Source organism: Talpa europaea (assembly GCF_964194135.1).
Source record: "Talpa europaea genome assembly, chromosome: X".
Lineage (NCBI taxonomy): Eukaryota > Metazoa > Chordata > Mammalia > Eulipotyphla > Talpidae > Talpa > Talpa europaea.
This window is the reverse complement of record NC_140081.1, coordinates 81,718,802-81,745,190: the sequence shown is the minus strand read 5'-3', so window position 1 is coordinate 81,745,190 and position 26,389 is coordinate 81,718,802. Positions and strand designations below refer to the sequence as shown.

The 26,389-nt window shown below is 39.4% G+C and overlaps 1 protein-coding gene across 1 annotated transcript in view; it reads left to right on the top strand.

Moving 5' to 3' along the window:
• ENOX2 (ecto-NOX disulfide-thiol exchanger 2) overlaps nucleotides 1–26,389 on the top strand; it is a gene marked incomplete at both ends in the record, with an annotated part of 160,644 nt that overhangs the window by 9,929 nt on the left and 124,326 nt on the right. Inside the window, one exon of the mRNA XM_084258256.1 lies at nucleotides 16,286–16,429. The remainder of the gene's footprint in view (nucleotides 1–16,285; nucleotides 16,430–26,389) is intronic.

Here is a 26,389-nt window from a genome sequence, read left to right as displayed (position 1 = left end):
TTAAATAAATTAACCTTTAATGAGTACCCAGGGGCCAAGGAAAAAGAATGACAGAGGATTAGGAGTATTTTGTCTGATTGTTGCATAATGCACACTGATTAGTTTTTTTCTGAATGCTCATTGCTGTATAACAATACTAATAAATAAAAAGATTATATTTAAAATATCTCTAGATTGTAATTGCTGCCTGCTCTTATGTGTACATAAATACCGTGCTTGGATTTAATAGCAGTCCCTATAACTTTGGCAGAGAGAGACAAGAATTTTTGTCATTACATCATTACATTTTGAAATATCTCATATGTGAGCAAAGCCTTGGTCAATTAGGATAAGTTATTCCTAACATGCTGGACATGCTTTTAGCATTTCAGCATTAAATTTTTATTCTGAATTTCCAAACTTGTGCTTTAAATGTTTTTGATTGCAAGTTTCTTAGAAGATATGTTGGTTTTTAAATATCTTATTAAGAAAAAGCCATCTCTGTGCTTCTATACAAGTTCTGGTTTATAATTAGCCAAATTCTTAAGAAGCAAATTTTTTTTGGAACACTGTTGGAAATGACTTGATTTGGGGGAGACAGTGTTGTAACTGTACTACTATAAAGTCACTTACTGACAGTGTAGTAAGTTTTGTGTTGGTGCTACTGGGAAGGCATTCTTCCAGGTCTCCCTCCTCTCCTTTATTTATCCCTGTTCCTGAGTTGTGTATCAGGTTTCTATTAATGTCTTTCACGAATACCTTTGTTAATGTCGTTGCATCTTAAACACCAAATTTAGAGATCGCATCGTTTTTACCTTTCATTTCTCAGATGAGGAAACCTCTGTGAAAAATGACTTGTCCAAGGTTGATGGAACAGCAGAGACCAGAGCCTGTGTCTGTCTGGCCTGCTCTCTCACTACACTTAACTGTGGTTTTGCACATTCTTTGCATTTTACCAGGTTCTTCCTAAAGTTCAATGGAATCATTGAGGAATAGATGAGAGGTGACAAAGGCAAAACTCATTAAAGACTGATTTTATTAAATGTAGTTGTGTAGATGCTTCATGACAGTGGTACATGAAGTGAAGTAATGAGTGATCTACTTGATGGTAAGGGTAGGTGGCCTGCCACCCTGAGGGTTATGAGATTTGAGGTCAGTCTCTAAAGACAGTTTGGAATCTTTCTTTGGAAATAAGAAAATAGAAAAGGATCATATGTCATGACCAAGTGTGATTCATTCCGGGACATAAGGATGGCTCCACATTTGCAGATCAATCAGTGTAATTCACCACATCAACATACAGGAAGAAAAAATATAACAGATACAGAGAAAGCATATGACAAAACTCAACATCCCATTTATGATAAAAACTCTCCATAACTTGGAGATTGAAGGAACATACTTCAACATAATAATGGCCATATATGACAAACCCACAGCTAACATTGTTCTCAATGGTGAAAATCCACTAAGATCTGGTACAAAACAAGGATGTGCACTCTCACCATTACTATTCGGCATAGTACTGGAAAACCTAGCTAGAGCAATTAGGTTAAGAAGATATAAAAGGAATTAGAATTGGGAAAGAAGAAGTAAAACAGGGTGGTATGTAGAGATAAGAAAATGTACCATGTGTGAAAAAATAGTGAAACATGCCATATGATACTGTGTAATTCTAAAATATTATAATTTTTTAAAAAAGAAAACAGATATAATATTCCTGATATTTTAGCTTGTATCTCCTGCAGCAAGGAAAGGGACATAATCATAGAATTAATATAACTTGCCTAAATTTTCCCCAAGACTTAACAATTTTGTCCAATAACCCTTTTGTCCAATAACCCTCAATCTATCCATCTTTCCCCTAGAAACATTATAAACTGGACAAGTGTAAGTCTAACCTATTTATACTACACAACCTGCTTATTGTAGGTAATGAGTAAATAAACTTACTCTCTAAGTGTTATGTAGCTTTAACTTTAAAAAAAAAAAGACCCCTTTGGGCAGTGGCTATTCATTTGCTCCATTTGGAGCAGTGGATTCCAGTTTCTGGATGCACATTACAAGCAACCAGTAGCTTTTAAAATACCAGATGCTTCCCTGCTCTATGCAGAGACAAAATACTAACAGCCATGTAAACCAATGGTACTTCAATAAAAATAATTAAAAATAAATAGTAAAATAAAAGCTTGATTCTCAGGCCTCATTGTGACCAATGAACTTAAAATTTCTGGGAGTGAGACTCAGGCATTGGTATTTTTTAAAGTTCTCCAGGCGATTTCACTGTGTAGCCAGAGGTGACACTCACTGCCTTGAAGTCTCCATCTCTTCTGGGTCACTCCTAACAAATCTGTGAGGTCAGGGACTGGGTTGAGGCAAGAAGCAAGTGGTGAAAAAAGAATGTGAGCTACTTCTGGCACTGCTCACTTTGTAGCAGAACAGATTTGAGTCACATGTGTATCAGAAATCAAGTGTGTTTTAGAAGCCCAAAGGGAGGATCTTGACATGGAATTGGTGTGCTGCACTATTGCTATGTGGTCACCTGGAGCATCCACTCAGGAGGCCCGGCTGCCTGGCCAAGGTATTCAGGATCTTAGCTCATTGCTATTTTTTTCTTTATTCTACCGTCAACCCATGATGGTGGGTTTTCTCTGTCCGAATTTCAGCCCCTGTTTGCTCTGTCAGAATTTCCAGGAAATTCTGAGCCTCAAAATTTATTAAGACTGTAAATTTACCAATTAAAATCTGTTCTCAGGGATGCATGTCCCCAAAATGAAGAGGTACGGGGTGGGGAGGATTCACAAATAAAGCAACCACGATGAAAGAGGGAAATGGATTCAGTTAGAGAGGGAGCGAAAGTTGAAATGATTTTCCAAACAAGATTAACACCAGGATCCCAGTGATATCAGTTGGACTGAGAGGATGTTTAGGTCTTTTCCACTCCTGGATTCTTCTTGAAGGTAGTTTGCAAAGTCCTTCGTCTTTCACGCCCTGACTTCACTTAGTACAACAGCTTCCTCTACTGTTTAATTACATTAATTGGGTTGTACGCTTGCTGCCTCTGTACTGCCTAGAACTCTTAGGTGTAAAGAATCAGTGCAATGTTTAAGGCCTCTCTTCCATGAGGTAGCTTGATTAGGTCTCCCTTACAGTGCTGTTTTGTTGCAGAGAAACTCATGTTGAAACCCTTCCTGGAATTGAATTCGGCTATGACATTCTCTTCAACTCAATCGATCACTTAACATCTCTTAGGAGCCCCTGTTTGCTCTGTCAGTTGTTTGTCTCAAAGCATCTTCCTTAAATGAATTTACTTTAAAGTTAAAGATGATTGGAGTGCTTCCTCTCCGGAAGACAATTACATTGCTGTATTCTTTGGCGGGGAGAAAAACAATGTAGCATTATTTTTTCCAAGCTTTCTTTGAGTATTGCTAAAAGGAGAATTGTCAGCTTAATCCAACATACTATAATAACCAAAAGACAATTGCTATTAAAATTCAGGATTTTCTAATAAGACCATTTTGAGGAGTTGTTTGGAAGCAGGAGAAAGGGGGAGAAGTATGAAGGGAGAAAGGGAAAGAATCTATTAAGTATTCCTGACCTTTAAAGACACTTTTGTCAGTGAATGCTGTAGACAAAATAAACCATATCAGAAACCTGTTATTGAAATGTTTTTCTGCCTCTTTAGCCCAATAGTATGTTATCCTGCCTCTTAGACTATTATACTTTATCTGTTTTCTGGATGAATTGATATCTTCTGACAGGCTTTGTTAAGTGTACATAGTAAAGGTCAAGTGTAAACCATTTGCTGGTGTTTCCTGGCAGGCTTTATGTCATGGTAAATAGAGATTGGAAGAGGTTTTACTTTGCAGTATAGCTGTGTGGATAGTCTTCCAATGGATTGTGCTATTTCTCCTAGTGAAGCTCATAAACCTTGCAGGATTTTCAGGACTGTGAGTTTTAAATGGAGTCATCTCAGACTCCCCTCTTTCCCTCAACTCTCAGATCCAATCAAGCACCAAATACAGATGATCGTGCTTTGTGGATATCTCTGAAATCCATTCATTTCTTCCTATCTGTTGCCACTGTCTGAGGTGACAGTACTGACATCTGTTCCCTGTATCACTCTGGTATTCTAAGTGAGTCTCTGCCTCTGATGCCTTCTCACCTCCCGTGCATCCTCCATGCTGCCAGCAGAATTAACTTTCCAAGGAACAGATCAGATGTTGACAACCCTCTCTTGAGAACATACACAAACCCACAAACATCCAGAATGAACCCCGAGGTACTTCAATAAGTGCTCTGATTAAAAAACAAAAATCTCCATGTCTCTCTGTACTCATGTGGAGAGAGCCTGTGGAGATTAGAAAAAATTCACTGAAAAGGTGACATTTTATCAGGGTTTCGAAGGTTGAGTAAAAGCTCTCTGGGTTGAGAACAGGGGAAATGGTAGCTCAAGCAGAGGGAATGGTTTGTACAGAAGTATGGAATAAAAAGCCCAGAAATAAATCCATGCACATACTGCCAGTTGGTCTTCAACCTGGATGCCAAGAACGCACAATGGGGAAAAGATTATCTCTTCAACAAAATGGTGTTGGAAAAGCTGCATATCCACATGCAAAAGAGTGAACTTGGACCCACAGCTTATATCATATATAAAAATCCGCACAAAGTGAATTAAAGTTTAAATGTAATACCTGAAACTGTAAAACTCCTAGAAGAAAATCTCAGGGAAAAGCGTCGTGACATTGACCTTGGCAGTGGTTTTATGATACGACACCAAAAGCACAGACAAAGAAAGTAAAAATAGGCAAGTGTTACTACATCAAGCTAAAAAACTGTATAGCAAAAGAAACAACAACAAAAGAAACAATCAACACAGTGAAGAGGCAACCTACAGAATAGAAGAAAATATATCAATTCTAAAATATATAAACAATTCAATAGCACAGAACAAAACAAAACTGATCATTAAAAAATTGGCTAAGGATTTGAATAGATGTTTCTCCAAAGACAATATGCAAAAGACCAACAAGTATATGAAAAGTTGCTCAAATCGTTAATCATATGGGAAATATAGGCCAAAAGTACAATGAGCTAACACCTCATACCTGTGAGGATAACTGTTTTAAAAAAAGAAAAGATAGCAAGAATGGATGACCATGTGGAGTAATTAGAACCCTTGAACACTGTTGGTTGGAATGCAGAATGGTGCAGCTGCTATGGAGAACATATGGTGGCACCTCAAAAACTTAGAAATAAAACTATCATATAATACAATCTTGCATTAGGCAATTTTGTTATTGTGTGAACATCATAGAGTGTAATTACACAAATCTAGGTTGGTTAGCCTACTACATGTCTAGGCTATAAATATCACAGTCATATTTATGGCCTTTAATTAAAACATCATTATGTGATGTGTTACTGTATAGGATTCCCTCATGTGGGAACTAACCAAAAAACTTAAAAATCAGGATCTCTAAAAGATATTAGCACCCCCGTATTCATTGGAGCACTACTCACAATAGTCAAGATATGGAAACAACCCAAATATCCAACAGATGGACGGATAAAGAACATATAGTATAGACATACAATGGAATATTATTAGGACATTAAAAAGAAAGAATTCCTGCCATAGCCAGGAACATGGATGAACCTTAAAGATATTATGCTAAGTGAAATAAGCCAGTCATAGAAGGACAAATAATTGACTTAGATGAGGTATCTAAAATAGTCAAACTCATAGTACCAAAGAGTAGAACAGTGGTTACCAATGATGGAGGGCTGGAAGTGGGTGAAAAACTGTTCATCAGTAAACATCAAGTTTGACTTGTGCCCTATGAATGAGTACTAGAGAACTGCTTTATAACATCATGCCTATAGTTAACAATACCGTATCATACACTTAAACGTTTGATTAGAGAGTAGATGTCATGTTAAGTGTTGTTACCATAATAAATACACATTTTTAAAAAGGAGATTGAAGAGATATGGAAAGGCACAGCATGTTTGAGGAATTTGAGAAGTTCGTTATGAGTGAAGGATAGGGTACTTGGGGGAAGTGGCAAGAGAGGAAGCTGATAGAATAATTTGAGTCAGATTTTCTGTGTATTATCTGCTTGTCTTTTTGGTTGTGACCTGCTGGAGGGAAAAAAGTGTCTTACTCAGTCCGGATGTCCTAGGGCCTGCCTAGCAGACTGCCAGGCACACAGAAATATTTGAATTAATTGGATGACTAAGGAGAGAGACTGTCTGTCAATGTTAATTAATTGATCCATTCATTCCAATACATATTGAATACCTCAGTTAGACTCTAGGCTGAAGCAAAATTAAGATCCTGTTTATTCTTTTATACAACAACAATAGTAAGTCTTGTTTCAAACACAGATTAGTTTTATTTATTTCTTTGCAGCCTTTTCCCATTACAGTCATGTTGTCTTCTCAAAGAGTAGATTCTGGTTTTCTTTGTGGTAGATTTAACTTCAGCTCAGGAATATCTCTAAAGGAATTCATCACTTGTGAACACCCTGTATTGATACTCCTAAGGTGGAATTGTTATAGGGGGAGGTATAAATCTATAAAGATGCATTATCATATTACCGGAATCTCTGTTTTCTCCCGTGTGTTTAATTTCACAGCCAACAGCAGGGTTGTTTATCATACATTCTTGAAAAATGAGCCCAAATGGGGATCCAAGATTAGGAATGCAGAAAGCATAACTCCAGAACATTAATGATACAGTATAGCAAAATTAATGTCGTGGGGGAAAGGAGGGAGGATACAAATTTTGAACATGTAAATGAAGATTTACTGTATTTATGTAGTTCTATCTTTAGGGAATGCTAAATCACAAACTCATCATTGGTTAATTAGGAGGTAATTAAAATTGTAGCATAGTGATTGGATAAATAGTTAATGAAGGCTGAATGAATGAAGAAAGAAAGTCTAGGGAAATTAGTGTGTACATTTTGGAAAACCAAAGATATAAATGGTATTCATGGGCCTTCCTGGTGGCACAAGGGGTTAAGCACCACACTATGAAGCAATCTGCAGCCTCTGTAGCATGAGTTCGATCCCCGGCTGGCCAGGAAGAATCCCACATGGCACAGCAGACCTCTCCTGACTCGCCCGCTGCTCCCCTCAGCAGTGTATTTCACTGTCTGCCTGTTCTGCTCCCCGCTCTGTCTCTGGTGAATCTTCTCACCCCCCACATCTCTGGCCTGTACCCCAGCTCTTGTATGCATAAATAAATCTTTAAAAAAAAAAGAAATCAGAAAAAAATGGTATTCATGTAGTCCATCAGTCTTAAAGTATACCAATATCCTTTTAGCATTCATTGATAAGATTAACTCTCAAACTCCAAAGGAGTTTCTGTTCTCACTCTCCTCTTCAAAGCTTCCTACACTGAAATGCAGATTTATCTAACTGCTACTTCAATTTTCACTCACTTGCAGTGAAATTATTTTGCTGAGTCTTGCTTACAACTTATTTATTGGAGTCTTAAGAATCTACTAGTGGGAATTGGTGTATCCTGTAGTAACTGTTCCTACTTAAAGGGCTGGCTCAACCTAGGCTCCTAATCAGATCCAGCTGACTAGTTAGTTTTCAAAACCAGTAGAGTGGTTTCTTCAGGGAGAACTATGCTTGCTTTTGAGAATGACCTCAGCTTTATGAAATCAATCAGCCTGAAGGGAAGATCTCATTACAGATCTGACAAGATAGACTCCAATTTCAATAGCAGAATAACTCTCTGTCCTCAGGCACGGAAATCTGCAATTATTTATTTTATTTAGACAGACACCCATAACACTACCTCTGGGGACAATCTCAGGTAAATATGAAACAGATAATCTAATGGTCAGTGTGTTAGGAACCTGCCTTGTGCCTCTCATACAGGTGGAAAATCTGTCAACAGGAATTGCAGCATGCCTAGAGCCAGCTCAGAGCAGGCTCTGATGAATCACCATCTTTCTAATCTCCTAACCCCAAAGATGTAGAGAGAAAGGTAGTTGATGTAACTGTTCCTAAGGCTAAACTACAGGAAAGTAAGACTTTCTCTTCTCATTTCCTCTGAAGACTGCCAGACTTTATCCTAAGGAAAATGATAGATCACCCGTCTGCCATCTGTTTCTTTGAACTGTTCTATCAAATCAACAATTTTTTGAACTTTATTTTCATGGAAGAATGTGATTCTTTGCTGTGCTCCCCAAGCCTTAAATTGTACAGGGGAAAAGAACCCTGAAGAGTTCTTCTTCTCGAAGTTGGAAATAAGTATTTTGCTTTCCTGCTCACGGAACTGAAACACCTTAACAGATTTAGTTCAGACTTTTCTCAAATAATTCACCTTTACCAGGCCTGGGAGATGTCAGCCTCACAGGAAAAGCACAGAGAACATTCTGAGTGTAGGAAAATAAGAATTTCGAGAGAAATGGTCCTTCTATGTTCCAGCTTTAGCGTCACAGTTAGCAGTGTTCTAATAACATAGCACCCGTCTGAACGTGAGCACGATTAAAGTGTTGGGAGGAGGCATTTCAGTTGTAAGGGGGAAATGTGGTTCTTTCTTGTTGGAAAGTTCAAGGTGGTGACAAATACGGTCTCCCCAAAATAGTGCAAGCAAAGAACAATCACGGACTACTGCCAGCTTTATTTATTAATGATTTACCTTGATGTCTGTGTATTAACTGCAAGAAAGGGTTATAGACTGAATGCAAAGCTCACATCTTCCAAGTCATAAATAGGATGGAATCTGGGGACCTAAAATCAAACCTAGTCAAACTTTCATATTCTATTCTGAGACAAATATCTATAAATCCTCAATTGGTTTAGAAGGGCACTAATCCTTATTTAGTGTCTAATATGTTCTAGACCCTGAATGTATTCTAGCACTTAATTCTCCTCACTTCCCTGTAAGGCAGGCATGACCATCTCCATTTTACAGCATAGAAACCATTTTAGAGAGAGGAAGTGACTTGTCTTATATACCTTATGAGTACCAGATGCAGTTGGAAATCCAGTCTGACTCCAGAGTAGCGCTGACCAGTAAAATTTTTTGCCCCATGCGAGGCGGCAGCCACCAGCCGCATGTCACTGTTGGGCTCTTGAAATGTGACTAATGCTGTGACTGAAGACTGAAGAGCTGACCTTTTCATTTTATTTCATTTTACTTTCTTTGAACTTGGATTTAAATGGCTGCCTGTGGCTGCTGGTGACTGGATGGGACAGCACGTGTTGAGGCATGGCCTTTTCTTGACTGTAGTTGTAAAGCGGGAGTCTGTAATCTGGTGTACACAGAATTAGTAAGAGAAATTCCCTGGATAGGGGTTGCCTCTATAGTGTTTTCTCATGTAAGAGTCTTGTTGGAAGGACTCTTTTGCTTCTTGGGGGACAATGAAGTTATGCAGAATGGATCATAGTCTTCCGCTCCACCCTGAGAAGTCTTCTGGGATCCTAGGATGGACAGGATACCAGGAATGCTGAAGGAACCCCAAAACATTTCTTCCTCCATTCATATCAGCCCCAGCAGCGGACTAGTTGCCATCTAGAGTGGGAAACATAGCTATTGTGCCCAAAGCTGACGCTGAGTTGAGTTCAGTACACATTTTGGAGTGCTGATAATAGTGTGTGGGGCACCATGCTGGGCATGGGGGAGAGTAAAATAGGATTGAGATGGACGCACGTAAAGCGTGTCCTCAAAGTGTTTAAACGTGGTGGTGAGGTAAGGCAAGAGGGAAGGGAAAGTAAGACAGACAGATTTCCAAAGAACTATAACATACAACATGTTCTAAAAGGCACAGGGAAAGTGTATGGATTAAGATCTGAGGAGGGTCAGAATAGTGGTTTAGAATTTTAAAAGCCCAAGTTCCTTGTTCTACTGCTTGCTAGCTATGTGACCTTGGGAAATTTACTTAAAACATGTTGCAAGATGGGAATAGTAACTAGAATGTAGAATAGTAATCTATGTAAAGCAGGCACATTCTGAGCAGGCAGTGAATGGCCCTTCGCTTGTGGATGTACTCTCTCGTGCATACGTTTTGTGTTGGGTGGAGGTGGATGTGGAAAGGCATCATGAAGGAAATAGCATCTGAGATCAACTCTAAAGGAAGGGCAGTGTTTTTGAAGGCTGGAAATCGAGAAGAAGGTGGGGGAGCAGCAGCATGACCCAAAGATGTGGAGTTCGGAAAGTACTGGAATGAATTTTAAGTGGTAGGTAGTCCCATTTTGTTAGTGTCATACTCGTCTACTCACATCTGTGTATCAGCATCTTCAGGGAACTTGGTAGAAAAGCAGACCACAACCCAGACTTACTGAGCCAAAATCTGCATTTTTCACAAGATCCTCAGGGAAACCCGTGGTTCAAGAAATGTTAGGGTAGAGCACAGGCTGGGGCATAGTAGGAAGCAAGGCTCGCAAAGGACAGGGTAGATTGGGGAGTCACTAAAAGTCTCTGAAAGATCACTGTCAATAAAAATCTGCCTGTGAGCAGTATCAGGCTTTGAAAAGGGGGATGGGACAAATGCACTCATTGTTTTCTCTCTTTTGAGCAGGAGAGGACTTTGCCCCTTTTCTTTCTTCACTTGCTTTCCCTCACCCATTTATCTTTTACAATCGCCCTGCTTCAGCCAAACCAGTTACAGAGAACGTTGGACTCACAAAATTGACAAAGTAGGTTTCATTCGTTTGACATCAGCTAAGACCTGCAACTGAGAAATGTTCATTGGTTTTGGCTACTAAGCCCTGTGGCTGGGGAGTGATATTGCAGTCTAACTCTTTTACACATTGTAAATATTCCTTCAGAAGTAGCCGGTGGAGCAGTTGGATGGTGAGAGCTGAAAATGTGGTGTCAGAGGTTTCAGACCTGGACCGGGGAAGGAGCTGGGGGAGCGCTCCCCAAGATGGATAAATCATACAAAAGCTCCTGCCTGCGCATTAAGGGGGCCTGGTCATTATCCTAACCACTTATTTAATTCAAATGTTTTGGATTAAAAACTAATTTGGAGACCCTCTCCTTTCCCTCACCACGGCGTCCCAGATCTGATTTTCAACAATTAGAAAATAAGACTTGTCATGCAAATTTGTTATATACACAAATTAGCTACAATGTTCCTGTTGCCAAAAACTCATATATTCTATTTTTCAACGCAACTGTCTGTCTGGAGATTGCTGCCTTGAATTGAATTTATCAGGTTTCTCAGGATGTAACCATTTTCTTATAAAGGAAACTAATCCAGGGAAGATAATGTGTTTCTGTACCACCTAAGTCTGTGGGCCACAGCTGCAAATAAGAACTAGCAGGGCCCCACCGGGTCACCTTTTGGTCCTTTATCCTGGAGCAATCATTAAAAGTGTTAGATTGCATCATGAAGGTTAGTCCTTATTTGACCTGATAGTGGAAAGCTCTGTAAAGTGAATTGTGACCGTAACTACTACAGCAGTTGAGCACAAAGAGATCATTGATCTTCTTTCACAAGCATCATGAAAATTCTTCAGTGTTTTCCTCAAAGCCCAGGAACCATTTGCATCTGCGTGGCAGACATCATTGCATAGAAAGCCCTGACCTGCAGACCGGAAGATTCACTAGGATCCACACTTCATCCTGAGATGCTTGATCTCCCGGTTCCATTGGATAAGCAATGTCATTCTCCAACGACGCCACCCCCATCCTTCGCCTGCATGCATACTTTCTAAAGGGGCCTCATGTGTGATAGGGAGTCAGATTATCTATAGTTTGACACAACACAAAATAAAAGCTGGTCAGCTGTCTAAACAAGTTGACCCGATTTTACATGAGATTCCATTGCCATGCAGATGTTCTAAATTGTGAATATAAGACACAGAGATAGCAGAAATCTCTCATTAAGGTCTAGTACCTATTTCCTTTTATTTTATCAATTTGTGCTTTCCATTAACAAGCTGTTCATTTTGTGGGGTTAGGCGGTGAGCAGACGCGATGTGAGGAGGAATGAATGAGCAAAGTTCAAGTGTTATTAAATTTATCCTCCGGAATGAAAGGGCAAGGACTACGGGAAATATATGACTTCGGGAAATTTCTAATTTTGCTCCATTAGTTATCTGTGACTCCCTCATTTGTTTTCTTACAGTGATTGTCAGTAGAACCCTTCCAAAGTTAGATTTCTCATGTAGGCTCATTTTAGGGACAATAAGAAAGTTGACGATTACACAAAATGCATCTTGCTTTGTTTGGGGGACATAAAAGGAACCCTAATAGAATAAGTGGTAGTTTTTGAAAAGGTAAGGAAGGTCAGCCGAATCCCCGGGAGCATAAATAGGAATGGTCCCCAGACTAAGAAGAGCTCCCGCTCTCCAGATTTAGGTCAGGAATTCTATAGATGAGGTCCCAAACTGCAAAGAAGGATGAACTAGGATAGCTTCAAAAGATTATTCCTAATTTAATATTCCCCAGTTTCATCATGTCCAGTTGAAAGTTGGTAGAAAATGCTTCCATAAGGGATTTAAAAATAAATTCTGCAGTTTGGGTGAGAATTACAATACAGTAATTGCTCATGGTTTATACTTAAGTCATAATTGAAATTTCAGCAACAAGAATTATTGAATTTAAAGGTGTGGGGATTTCTTTTTAACATTGAAATTGTTTAAATAGGGCTGTTTTACTTAAAATAACATCAGGCATGGATCACAAATACATGACACAGAAAAAGATCCTATAAGTATTTATTGATTTATTGGCTTATTTACTGCTGGCTAACAGTAGGAATAAAACAATACAATAAAAGTAGCTAGGCATCACCACTGTGTCTTAGGATTTTGCTATTTCTATAACCCTTGCTTTCAAACCACAAATCTTTAGAGACTGCATTGTGTCCTGGATATAATATAAAATGTGGATTTGTATTCAGTGAATCAGCTTACACAGCGTGATATCTCTCTTGTTGATAGGAGATCTTTCCCTATAAGAAAGAAGGCGTGAGATGGTGCCCTGAATTATCAGGATTTTCACATATGTTGATCATATATGAGGAGGCTACATAGAAAGTACTCAAATCTCACTCTTAATTCAGTGCCAAACAGAAATCTGTACATTAGTGTGAAGAACAAAATACCTAAATCCCTGAAGTTATCATCTGGGACTAAACAAAAGGCAAGCTCAATTATAGTCAAATGTCTATTACTAAATGCCTTTAGTTCATCAGATTTTTCCCCCTAAACTCCTTCAACTTTTAGAAGAAGGTATAAATAGCAATGAAAAGGTTCAATGGGGAAAGCAAGGTATATTCATGGATCAGGGCAAATTCAGACCAGTCTCCTCGCGTTGTACATTAACAATTCAGAAATTAAAAATAGAAACCCAAAGTTATAATAGTAGCAGTTAATATTTATTGAGCATCTGCTCTATGCCAGATGTGATGCAGTGTGTTCTACGTACATCATCTCATTTAATTTTTTTAACAGTCCAGTGAGTTAGGTGCTGTTATCAGTCTCCTTTTATAGATCAGGAGCTCTGTAAAATCCAATCTTCTACTTTAAAAGGCAGTGATGTGGACTAACATATTATTCTGTAAAATTACCAAGTGCAAAACAAAATAAGTACATTTTTTTCTGATTAACCATCGTTAATCAGAACCTCCTAAATCCCTGAGCATTCCATTTGATCAAGATTTCACCATCTTGCACTATAGTACTCAAATGATGGAAATGCATTTAAAACTTGATTATTCTAAGAAATGTTGATATAATCAGCATCAGAACTTTTAAGTTGTGGCATTAGCTCTTCATTATCATCTGTCAAGTTTTTACTGTAAGTGAGTAAGTTCCTAGAATGAGTCACATACTCCTACCCTATTGAGTATTAATTTATTCATTCAACCAAGGCCCACTCTGTTCCAGGCATCAAACATGGTGATGGGTACAGGGGATATAGTTGTAGAACAGAGCAGGGGAAGACAGGGAGAGGGAGAGAGAGAGGGACAGGAATAGTCAGAGGCCGAGGGAGAAGGAGGAAGCAGCTGAAGCAAAAGGGAGAAGAGAAAGGGAGAGGGAGAAAAAGATGAGATCCTCCTTAGAAAAACTTACAAACTTGCGGGGGGAGAAGTTAGGTTGTGTTTTTTGTTTAATTTTTTTCTATTCCAATCTAATCTCTTATTTATTCTAAGACTGTATGTATGTACACATACATATTTAAACAGAGTAATAGTACATATGCTCATTTATAACCTGCTCTTGAAGTTTGCACTATAGTGATTATTTTTCCATGCCAATGAATATTCTTTTTATTTATTTATATAAAAATATTGTGATGTCATTAGTTTGTAGCACTATACATGACTTATGATTCACTTAAATTAATAAGATAATCATAATTTTATATATTTGCTTACCTTTGCAACAACCTTGTGAAATGTTATCATTCCCCTTTACACATGATGAAAGTAAAATTAGGGGAGATTGCATGAATTACCCAAAGCTACTCACCTAGTAAAGGACAGGGAACCAATATTTGAGTCCTAATCTGTCAGGCTCAGAAGCACTACTGCTTCCATCATACCATTCTATCTCCCATGGAACTCATTTTGAGCAGTATGAAACTGCAGAAAGAAATGCCAAGAAAGTTTTGGGTAGTGTACTAATATTTGACTCTCTGGGAGCATTCAAGTGCCAGAACGGTCTTCCTTTGAAAATGATATGCAAATCTAGTCTGTGAAAATCATCTTGGTCATGACCTGCATATTTCCTAATACACTGCACTGGGTGTTCGTATCTTTAGTTCTAGTCATGGCACGGATTTAATAGGACATGCATATGATGCAGTGAGTGGTGGACTCAAGATACACAAGCAAGTTTTCATCCTTTCACTTAGCTACTCAGTTGATGCAAGGAAGGAATGTTTGACAAGTCCCAGAAGACATTTAATGGAAGTGTTCCAAATGGAGTCTGATTGCTGAAGAAATGGCACTAGTTATGCAGGCTGAAAACATTAGCCTAGGGATGCTTTTTATTAAAAACAATATTGTAAAACGTCATTTTGTTAGAGCCTTAGCATGCATTGTACTGAAACTTGATTGACCTTTAGCTGACTGGATTCCAAGCCTTTTATTGACATCTCACAACACTGCCTCAAGAATTCTATAGCTGCAGGCCCTGGAAAAATTGAGGGTTAAAGAATGAGCCCTGAGAGGCCAACCTGATTTCTCTTTTGATAGGATTAGAGAACCAGTAGATAAAAGGCTTAGGCGAGTCACCTAACTTTGGACTTTAACAAACCTTCTGATTCCACATTTCATGAAGTTTTAATTGAAACACTTGAAATCCCAGGTGCTGCTGAGGAGTTAAGAAACCATCTCTGCTGGTCCCTGACTGACCTGTGTAAGACTTGGAGAGTAGAAAATGCCTTTAGCCATTTTATTTGGTGGAGCAGTGACTAGTAAAGTGACCATGTTTCTGAAATCATTTGAAGAGGAAAGGATTAGCACTACCCAAACCTGGGCCATAACCCCCATCACTCTACCTACTAAATAACACCCCCTTTTTATTATTTTTTTTAATTGAGCTAACTTTTAAAACACTGTGTATGACTCAGAGGTGTAGAATCACACTTCTTCACATGGATGTCACCACACCATGGCACCCACAGTCCTCTGCAATAGTTCAGTGGGCTCCCACAACACTCTACCCTCCTCTCTCTCCCTCCCCCTCTGGTAGCCTTAATTCTGCAGTCAGATTTTTTAGGGTTTGTTTTGCTTTAAGGTAAACAGACGAAATAACATAAATAAATAAATAACCCCCTTGCAGTTTCTGTGTCTTTGTCCTCTTTCCTCATTTGCTGTGGACCTATAGTTTTCTTTTCTAGAATCCTCTATATTATCAACCAAAGTGGCTGTGGCACCAGGATAGTACAATGATTATATCTGCATCAATGAAACAAACCTTATAGTGAAAGGATGGGAAAATGTCAGGAGAAAACCTAAGGAATATATGGCCAACATTTTCAAAGGCAGATTGAGTCCAGTCATAGCCATGTTCAAAGAGGATCCTATCTCTTTAAGGGAAGAATAGAAGACAATTGATAGCTTATGACCAAAATATTAATTTCCCAGTCGCAGGGGGGATCTTGCAAATGACAGCGTCACAACCTTTTAAGGGCCTATATTTCAATTCTGTATTTTTCAACAAGATCTGTAAATATTACAGAGGGCAACTGGCTTTAAGCAATTCATGTATTAGTCCTAGACTTTGAAGATTTAAAGAGTTTTCCTCTGGCTCAGATAAAATCTGGAGACATCCCAGTCCTTAATGGAGTCTGGACTTTGGCTTTCTTTTTCTTCTTTAGGATTGAACCAGCTGCCCTTTGACCCTGCCAACAACAACGAGCCCCTGCAATTTGGTAGTGCCAGTGGCCCTTTGGTCACAGAAGGCCTCAGTGAAAATGGAGGGGAGTCAAGCAAGAAAAGAAAGAGAACAAATGCTCCTGCAGGTAAGCTAGGCGCTAATGCACTCTCTTAAGCCAGTGCGACTGAGCCAGCATTTCCCTTGAGCCTTGTATGTGGCAGGCACTGTGCTAGGATTTGTAGGAACTACAGAAATGAAAGAGTCCCCTGACTTCAAGGAGCTCACGATGATATTGAGGGGGAGAGTAAAGCACATACAGGAATAGTTTTAATAATAAAGTAGCATAAAATAGCATATCACTAGTGCTGTGGTAAATGCTTTAAAAGGAAAAAAAATGTCTATGGGAGTATAAATGGGGGAAGCGTTTCCTTCAACCTTGGGCATCGTGGAGCACTTCACAGTGGAAGTACATTTGTAGTTGGCTCTTGAACGGGTGGGCTTGAGACAAAAGATGAGTAAAGACCACTGATTTATGTGGAAGGAGTTGCATGAGTGAATGGTTTCACTGTACATTTTCCTTTGTGTGTGCACGTGATAGTCCACCCTTGGGCGCGCTTCTGATGCAGATAACTGCATATATTTACATCTCACCACCCCACCTGTTTCCCCCAGGGCACACGATGCCTGTGTGTGTGAAGAACACATTTTCTTAAATCCTCTATCATAGCCAGCTGGCTTTGTAGTCTCCCCTCAAGTCCCCTGTATCCCTTATGCTCCATTGGTCTAATCTCATGCTAAATTTCTCCAAAATGAGTGGGGAAACGTAGGATAACCAGATCTTAATTGATCATTTTTATTTTAAATTTTCTTCAAAACATCTCTTTGTTGCTTGGCTATTTATTTGGAAATAGTAACTATTGTATATAGAGTCTTGCCCGAAATTTTGGTACTTTTTTTGTTCTGATTTTTACTATCACTTTTATATTCTGATTATATGTTTATAAACATATCATATCCTATCTCACTTTTAGTTTTTATTTTTTAAATTATGTTTGTTGTGGCGATTTACAATGCTGTCTGTGTTTTAGGGGTATAGGTTCACCCCATACAAATGTGTTATGACACCAGCCCACCACCAAAGCCCCAATAATCCTCCACCATAACTGATTTTAAGTTATTAATTTTTCTGCTTATAAATCAAGATATTTGGTAAAGAAAACTTTGGAAAACAAAAATACAGTAAAATATTAGCTATCTGGACCCTCCAAAAAAGAGTGATTCTCAAAACTGGAACACTGGAAAACTGGATTTTCTGGAACACTGGAAAGTATAGCCAAAGAACCAGCCTGAGTTGTAATGGCATCTGTCTCCCTCTGTGGCCTGAGGTTGGTTGCCTCCCCCTCTGAGTTTCACCTCTGAGTTTCTACTGTAAAGGAGAGTGATACTAAAATCTACCTCTTAGGGAGTGACAGAATTAAATGAAGTGATGCAGGTAAAGTGCTTCATATGCTGTCTGCACACAGCAGTCACTTCGAAGGTGTCATTATTTTGTTATCATTATTATTATATGATCATATCATATACTTCATCTTTTTAAGAATCAACACATTTCACAATTTCAGCTTGGCCATTGTGGATACTAATGGGGCTTGTGTGTGTGTGTGTGTGTGTGTGTGTGTGTGCGCGCGCACACCCGTGCCAGTGCATGTGAACTTACCTGCCTTTTAAGGCGCATGCTCAACATAATCTCGACATTGCTTGCTTACAGGCATAATTCCAATCATTAATTATTGTGCTGTACTATGACATGCTACTTTTTCAGGTTTTCATGGTTTACTAAGGAATATAGGTCTTTGCCTCTACTCTAAGTGGTGGTTTTTCAGTTGTTCCACCCACGTTTTACTTTGTCCTGTGCAATCTATGGTCACTTCTGGTTTCGCTCAATATCTCTTCATATAGCAGCTTTTTTCCTTCATCTAATCAGCTACAAACTTTAAACAAAAAACTCATCCCTTTCTCCATGTTGGTTTATCATTATTATGTTAAGTATGAATTAAATCAGCTTCACGTGAACCCCTTATGGAGAGGGTTCCAAGAGTTAGGGCATCAAAGTTCAGACATCTATTTGGGCTGTTCTGAGACCTTTGCTGGTCACCTACTAGTTTTTCCCCTGTGTTCATGATCAGGATGTACTGGTTTTGAGTAACACCTCATGAGCTGCTGTTAACCCTTGAGAGTGGGAAAGTGGATGTGCATTCATCTGAATGGTGAACTCTAAAGTAGTGCAGTTTTACTTCCAATGAGCGTATTCAGCAAGAGCAGAGTAACTGTTGCAGATATAGGGTTTTAGCGGTAGACTATGCTAATCTGTAATTAGCAGAATCAGTTTGCATTCAAATAATGAATATGCTGACGTTCTTAAAAAACAGTATGTTCTTTAAAATAGGTGAAATAGGCCCCTGGCAGGCTAATGATCTCTCTTGCAATCTTTTTCGCACTATTTGCTTAGTGAACCCTTTCTTTATAAGTAATACAAAGGTAACACCAGCCCAGGTTAAATTACCACAAATTTCAAATTAGTGTAGTTGAAATTAATGAGGTGTTACTATACAGGGAGTCTCTTAGAATTGGGCAACTGGTAATCTTATGATATAGATTATAAATGGGCAGGTTGCCTCATAATGATTTTCTTTTATGCAGTACCAGACAAAAGGAAGAGGGAAGTTATTTTGGTAGTAGAGACTTCCTTCTTCTTTTGTCACAGTTCTCTACATCTTAGTGAGGAATGCTGGGGTTGGAAGTGCTTTCAGTGGCTGCCCATTTCAGTGCTAAGTGGAGATACACGTCTAGCTGTTACAAAACTCAACCCTGTGTGCCCTTTCAATCAAAGATCTACCTGCCTCTCCTTTCATTACAAATAAGGGATAGGTCTTTGCTTGCAGCTCTAGTTACTCATTACACATTCTTTTTTTCTTTCTTTCCAATCCCTCCTACCTCAACATTTTCTATACCCTCTCTCTCTCCTTTTATACTAAAATTGATTTCTTGAAGGTCAACAGTGATCTCCAAATTGTCAAAGTCAGTGGCCTTTTGGCAGGTTTCAACCACCTTGACTCTTTGCTTCATTTGATGCTGTTAACCTCCCTTTCCCTGCATTCCCTACTCTTGCCTTCTTTGGCAATACACTTAATAGATTCCCCTTCCTTTTCTGTCTCCTTTGTACATTCTTTCTCCTTTTCTTCCTATCTCGATTGTAATTGAGGTTACTATTATCCACATTCACAAGTGAAGAAATAAAGGTTGAATAGAGTTACCAAAGCATGAACATTTAACCAATCATTTAACCAATTCTCCAACTCTGGCCCCTAAGCCAGAGTTACTATGTTTGTAGATAGTCAGAATCTGGACTCATTACCATAAAGTATATTAAACATCAGTAGCACACTAGGGGGGCTATATTTATATGAGAAGAAGGTGGACAGAGCTTGGATTTGATTATCTCTAGAGTCCCTTTGAACTTTGAATGCAGATCCTGCAGTTTCTTATTTTCAACTTTCTTGTCTGCTACTCCCTAAAGCAATCTTCTTCTTCTTTTTTAAAAAAGATTTATTTATTGGGCCTCCCCTGGTGGCGCAGCAGTTGAGCGCTGGGCTGCGAAGCTGCCCTCAGCATCTGCAGCACCGGTTCGATGCCCGGCGTGACATGGCGTGACAGACCTCTCCTGCCACCCGCTGCTCCCCTCAGCAGTGTATTTCTTCATCAGTCTGCCTGTTCTGTTCCCCGCTCTGGTGAATTCTCTCACCCTCCTGTGCTTCTGACTGTACCCAGTGCTTGTATAAACAAACAAACAAATAAATAAATAAATAATTTTAAAAAAAGATTTATTTATTTATGCATACAAGAACCGGGGCACAGGCCAGATGCGGGAGGGTGAGAGGATTCACCAGAGACAGAGCTGGGAACAGAACAGGCAGACTGACCGAAATACACTGCTGAGGGGAGCAGCAGGCGCGACAGAAGAGGTCTGCCGCGCCATGTGGGACCCTCGCCTGCCGACTGGGATTGAATCCGTGCTGCAGAGGCTGCGGACAGCTTTACAGCACTGCGCTCAACCACCTGTGCCACCAGGGGAGGCCCCAAAACAATCTTCTTTTTCAGCCAAGCTGACTGCTTCCTCTTTTCAAAGTGACAATGTGCTGACCTCACTTGGTACCTTGTTCATGCCATTTTTTTTGTGTGTTTTCCCTCTACTTTCACCAGTCAACATCCTGTCCAACTGACAGCAGCTCGCACATGGCTTACCTTCTCCAGGAAGCCTTCTGGATCATCCAGTTTAAAGTGTTCACTTGTACCCCTTAGTCATTATATTCATATGAATCACTTGCTACTGACTATAAATCACCTCGAAACAGCCAGTCATCTGTTTATATGAATATGCCTTAATCTTTCAACTCAACATCAACCCCTTATTGGAAGGCTCCCTGACCAGCAGAGTTAGAGTATCTTGCACTAAACAGAATTCCAGTTGTTGGTTGAGCACATATTTGGTTGAAGAATTGCTTTCCCTTTGCCTTACTATTCTCTTGCCACTCCCGGAGTAGAATGTTGCATAAATTGGTCACTCCATTGCTAATGTTTGATCACTTGACCCCAAATGTCAAACTCCAGACATTCATGAAATTACATACTGAGAAGCAACCACAAATAAAACTGGATGTTTGTGAAAAATATACTTGACTCCTATAGGATCCTTGATTCTTTACTAGGTAAAATTTCTTGAGTGCCCTAGGGGAAAAGATAGGTAGCATTTGGGTGTCCTGCCCCACATATCTACTGCAGATTACTGATCTAGTTCACAGAGAAGGGTAGATGACTGGATCAAGAAGATGTGGTACATATACACAATGAAATATTAGTCAGCGATCAAAAAAGATAAACTCATGCCATTTGCAGCAACACGGATGGAGCTGGAAGGGCTCATGCTCAGTGAATTAAGCCAGAAAGAAAAAGAAAAATACCGATTGTCTCACTTATAGCAGAAATACAGAGGATCCAAATAAGGGACTAGGAAAAAAAACTAATTATAATAAAGTAAAAATCAAAATCAACAGGCAACTATAAACCAGAGACACACTACGGTGGGGGAGGGGGGAGAAGGGAGTAGGATCAAAACATGGGTGGGAAGAGCGCAAGGGACCCTTGTGATTGTTCATGGGTGAATGGATGGTGGGTATTTTACGAGGACTATAACCAAGATGAAAATGCATACATTGTACAAAAATGAAAAATGATGTAAAAAGTATATAAAATAATTAAAAATAAATAAATTTATTACAAAATTAAAAAAAAAAAAGATATGTTACCTCTGACCACAAACTTGTCCGTTGTGGATCCAACTGCTCACAAATTTTATCCTAAGGTGAGCTCAGACATCTTCAGAGAATGTTTGCTTTCAAATTTCACCTTTTCCCCTTGGAAATGTTTCTTCAGTGATGCTGCGACTGCATACATTGTTTAAGATGGCAATGAATACACTTAATCAGCTGGTACTCTATGACAAAAGAATGGAAGATCATTAAACTTTTGTCAAATCATAATGCCAAGTTCCTGTCCCGAAGATGCCAACTGCCTCCTGGTTTAAGATCCACCTGGACTTGTAGAAACAGATGCCAACTCTCTTCTAAGATGTACCCATTAAAGTGGAAGAATCCATGAATCAACAAAACCAGCAGGATGATGACTAAAATTGAATGCATTCTTTTAAGTAACATCATGACATGCTAGTATCCAAAGAATGTATGTGCTCTCTGAAAAAGTGGACAGCTAGACTGGGGATAATTATGAAACTAAAGTGATCATCCAGATGTGGACAACTTGTGTTTCCACTGGAAACATGGACCTGTGTTAAAGATAGGCTTTGGGCCTCCCCCGGTGGTGCAGGCAGTTGAGCGCAGCGCTGTGAAGCTGTCCGCAGCCTCTGCAGCGCAGGTTTGATCCTGGCCAGCCAGCGAGGGTCCCACATGGCAGGGCAGACCTCTCCTGTCCCGCCCGCTGCTCCCCTCAGCAGTGTATTTCGTCAGTCTGCCTATTCTGTTCCCAGCTCTGTCTCTGGTGAATCCTCTCACCCTCCCGTGAATCTGGCCTGTACCCCGGTTCTTGTATAAATAAATAAATAAATCTTAAAAAAAAAAAGATAGGCTTGCATTTAAATGCTCATTAAATGCAGTACTTAACAATATTGCCATTTTTCATTTGAAATAATGATTGAAGATCCCTAGGAGGACCTTTATATGCAATAATATTTTTCACCTGTACGGTGGTTCTTTCCCTTAATATATTTTCATATTGCCTTCATGTTGCAGATAAGATGCTGACAGTGAGAGGAAAAACAACTTTGTCTAAGATAGACAAGCATCACCAGGAATGTTATGATATGATCAGGACCTCCAGATAGTATCTAATTGTGGTGATAGACCCCTAATTCAATTATCAAGGTTTCCTTTCAAATTCCTGGAAGTCAAAATGAGACTTGACAATATGAAAGACAGTGAACAGTAGCGGCACTGCCAAGGCTAGACTAATGAGAGGAAGTGGGCCTCCAGAGCATATGGAGAGGTTCAGTCAGCCATGAGGAAGAACTATATCAGAATGAGTTATCAGGGGGAGTTGTTAAAGCGTGCTTAGAAGAGAAATGTAAAAATGAGATGAGTGCTCATCTGCCTAGGAGTACTTTTATTTCCTTTCTTACCTAGAAGAGGCATCACAAACCAGGAAACTTTTCTGTGACACTTTACAGCCCTTTGATTTACCTCAGACTCACAGGGCTGAGACTTTTATTTCACATGTACTTTGAAGTCCACAAATGAAAGCATTGATTGTTTCTGATTGTTTTTAAAGAGAGAAAATGCCACCGTTTTATATCATGGTGTGTGATATTTCTAGCATGTCAGCTGAATTATTACATTGCCAAAGACAAGAAGAGCCTATTGTTTCCTTCAGATGGAATTAAAATAAGAAAAAGAGTAGACTAATAGCCCTACTCAGTTTCTTTAGTCCTTTGGACATTTTTATCAGATTGCAATTTCAAGAAATAAAACCATATCTTGATAACTAGAGGAAAAAAGTTAGCTGCCTTCATTCTTTCTCAGGTCTGACAGAAACTCGGTGTGAAATTTTTCATCTTTAAGGACTGTGGCGGGAGGGGAGAGGTCGAGAAGAGAGTGAAGTGGCACAAAAGAGGGAAGATAAAGAAATGCAAACATTATCTCTCTCAAGTTGCCCCGCCCCTTGGAATAGCTCAGAATGAGTTTGTGACTTCACTCTACGTCTTTAGGAGTTCTTTTCTCTAGGGGACCTGTAGTGTGAGTCGGCCTCATGCATTGGTAATAAAGAGGCCAGTGGTAGATGTCGAATCAGAGTGTTTTAGAGTTACAGGCCACATCCACTCAACCCATCATTTTTACACATGAAGAAACAGAGACCCACAGAAGAATGAGACTTGTCTAAATGCCCATGGTTAATTAGTGGCAGAACCAGAACTAGTTATTACCAGACTAGAAGATCATTTCAGGTTGGCTCGGATCGTGGCATGTGATTGATTCATTTGAACTGTATAAAGTGTTTCTCTAATCTAGGGGAGCTTGCTTCCCACGTGCTAATAATATGACCTGATTTGTAGCAAGCTAACCCACAAGTCTTCCTTTCTCTTCTGTGACACCAAAGTATAATAATTATAATGCTTTATTGCTATCACTACTACTACTACACTAGCTAGTAGTATGGAACATCTACACGTGCCAGACACTGTTCTAAGTATTTCTAATATGTTAATTTATTTTATTTTAACAGCAACTCTATGAGTTTTTAAAAGCACCCCAGATGATTCCAATATGCAACCAGAGTTGAAAGGCAGTGTAGCTGTCCTTGCTGTATCAGATAACTGGGTGTGCCTAGGCCACTGTGACAGCATATATCTAGAGTCTTCTGTTAAGAACTGAAGTGGGGCCTCCCCTGGTGGCGCAGCGGTTGAGCGCTGGGCTGTGAAGCTGCCCGCAGCCTCTGCAGCGCCAGTTCGAACCCCTGCCCCCCAGCTGGGGATCCCACATGGCGCGCAGACGTCACCTTCCATGCCCGCTGCTCCCCTCCGCTGCTCCCCTCAGCAGTGTATTTCATCAGTTTGCCTGTTCTGTTCCCCACTCTGGTGAATTCTCTCACCCTCCCGCGCTTCTGACTGTACCCAGTGCTTGTATAAATAAATAAATAAATAAATACATAAATATATAAATCTTAAAAAAAAAAAAAAAAAACTGAAGTGACGGTGAAGTAATAGGCCAAAAGCTGACAAAGAAAGTGGTTGAGTAAATGTAGACCGCTCTTGGCATTTCAACACAGAAAACAGAGACCACCTAATTTGCAATTTTTTCTTTCCTTGCTTTATTTCCAAATATCCATTTATTTCCTATTGAGATTAAAATCCACGATAATGACGTTCCCTCTTGTAATGGGAGACAAGAACATCTTAATTTTTTTTTCCAGTCCTCCATATCCTTGAAAATGTAAGCCGTTCAATTTAAGCCCCATGGGTCATTGTATTTCACATTGCACAATTGCTTGTGTAATAGTATTAATTTTAAAATATTTTCTTATTTTTCCATTTGAATTTTAAGCAACAACAACTTTCAGTGTGCAAGCTGTTTTATGGAAGGTGGTGAGTGAGAGTTGATACAAGTGTCCCAGAAAGCCTTTAGACACATGTCCAGCTGCTGAAATCCAATGTCCTATTTGGGAGAGAGAGGTGGGGAGGGCAGTTTTCAGCAGGTGGCATTCCTTTGCTACAGTTGCTTTCTTCTGCATATTTGAACAACAGTAGGGAGTGGCAGCTTTTCTTAAATATTAATTGTATGCCAACCCTATAACCACGTGTATTATATATAAAAACTCAAGAAAAATTCACAATAAATCTGTGAAATAGATACCATTTTCTCCTTTATTTATAGATAAAAAGCCAACTGACGCTTGGAAAACTTAGGAAGCTTTCCCAGACTCCACAGAGTAACTAGTAGAACAGAATTTCAAAAGAGAGAAGCAGGCTATTATAGTTGTTAAGAGCACTGCTCAGAATCCTAGCTCTTACTTGAGGCAGGTTATTAGAACCCTTTGAGCCTCAGTATCCTCATCTATAATGTAGGGATAATAATACCAGTGTGCAGGTATTTGAAGGATTAAATGAGAAAATGAACATATAGTGCTTAGTATATGGTGTTCTTTTGTTCAGTATTTATTTAGTGTTAATAAACATGAGACATTGCAACAGGCATTAAGAATACAGCTGTGAATAAAGACAAACTCCAACCCTGGCCATGTGATGTCTAGTGAGGAAGATAGTCATTAAGCAATTAATTGCACAAATAATTATTTGTAATTATACTGAGTGCTATGAAAGAATGACTGCTTATAAAGAATACTCAGTAAATGAGAGCAAATATTTACTGAGTGGCTATTATGTGTTGGGCTTTATGCCAGGTAGAGAGTTGAGTGTAAGAACACAGTTGGGATGAAAAGTAGAGGCAGTTTCTTAGGATCTTATTTCAGATCAGGGTGAGGCTAAGGAGCCATCTTCTTTCCTCTGGTCAACCAAGGAGGCTTTTGGGGGAAGGAGGTAAAATTTCAGTAGATGCTTGGTTGAGTTCACTGACAAGAGGAGAGCTCAAGTTGAAAATGTTCCTTCTTTCCCCAAAATTAGCTCCTGGGGATCAGAGGCCTCGCCAGCATTAGTGGTCTTCGTGTCTGCAGAACAGAGAACTTCAGAGGCTTGTGTGCCAAGCCACAGGGACCGGTTTTCCCTCTGAGATGAATGCTGAGTGCTGAATTTGCTGAACAGGCAACAAGTCATAACTATAAACTGTTTTCAGATGCTAATTTAAATATTAGCCCCTACAAATATAGTAGTTGTGCCAGTCAGCTATTTTCTAATGTGGGCTTGTTTATTCTTCGCCATACTTACGCTGGTCTAGGGTGACTAGACTGAGAAACACGGGCTAATACATCCTGAATTCTCTCAGCGGGATAACCTTGGGAGTAGAGCTTCCCTTGACTTTGGGCTGGG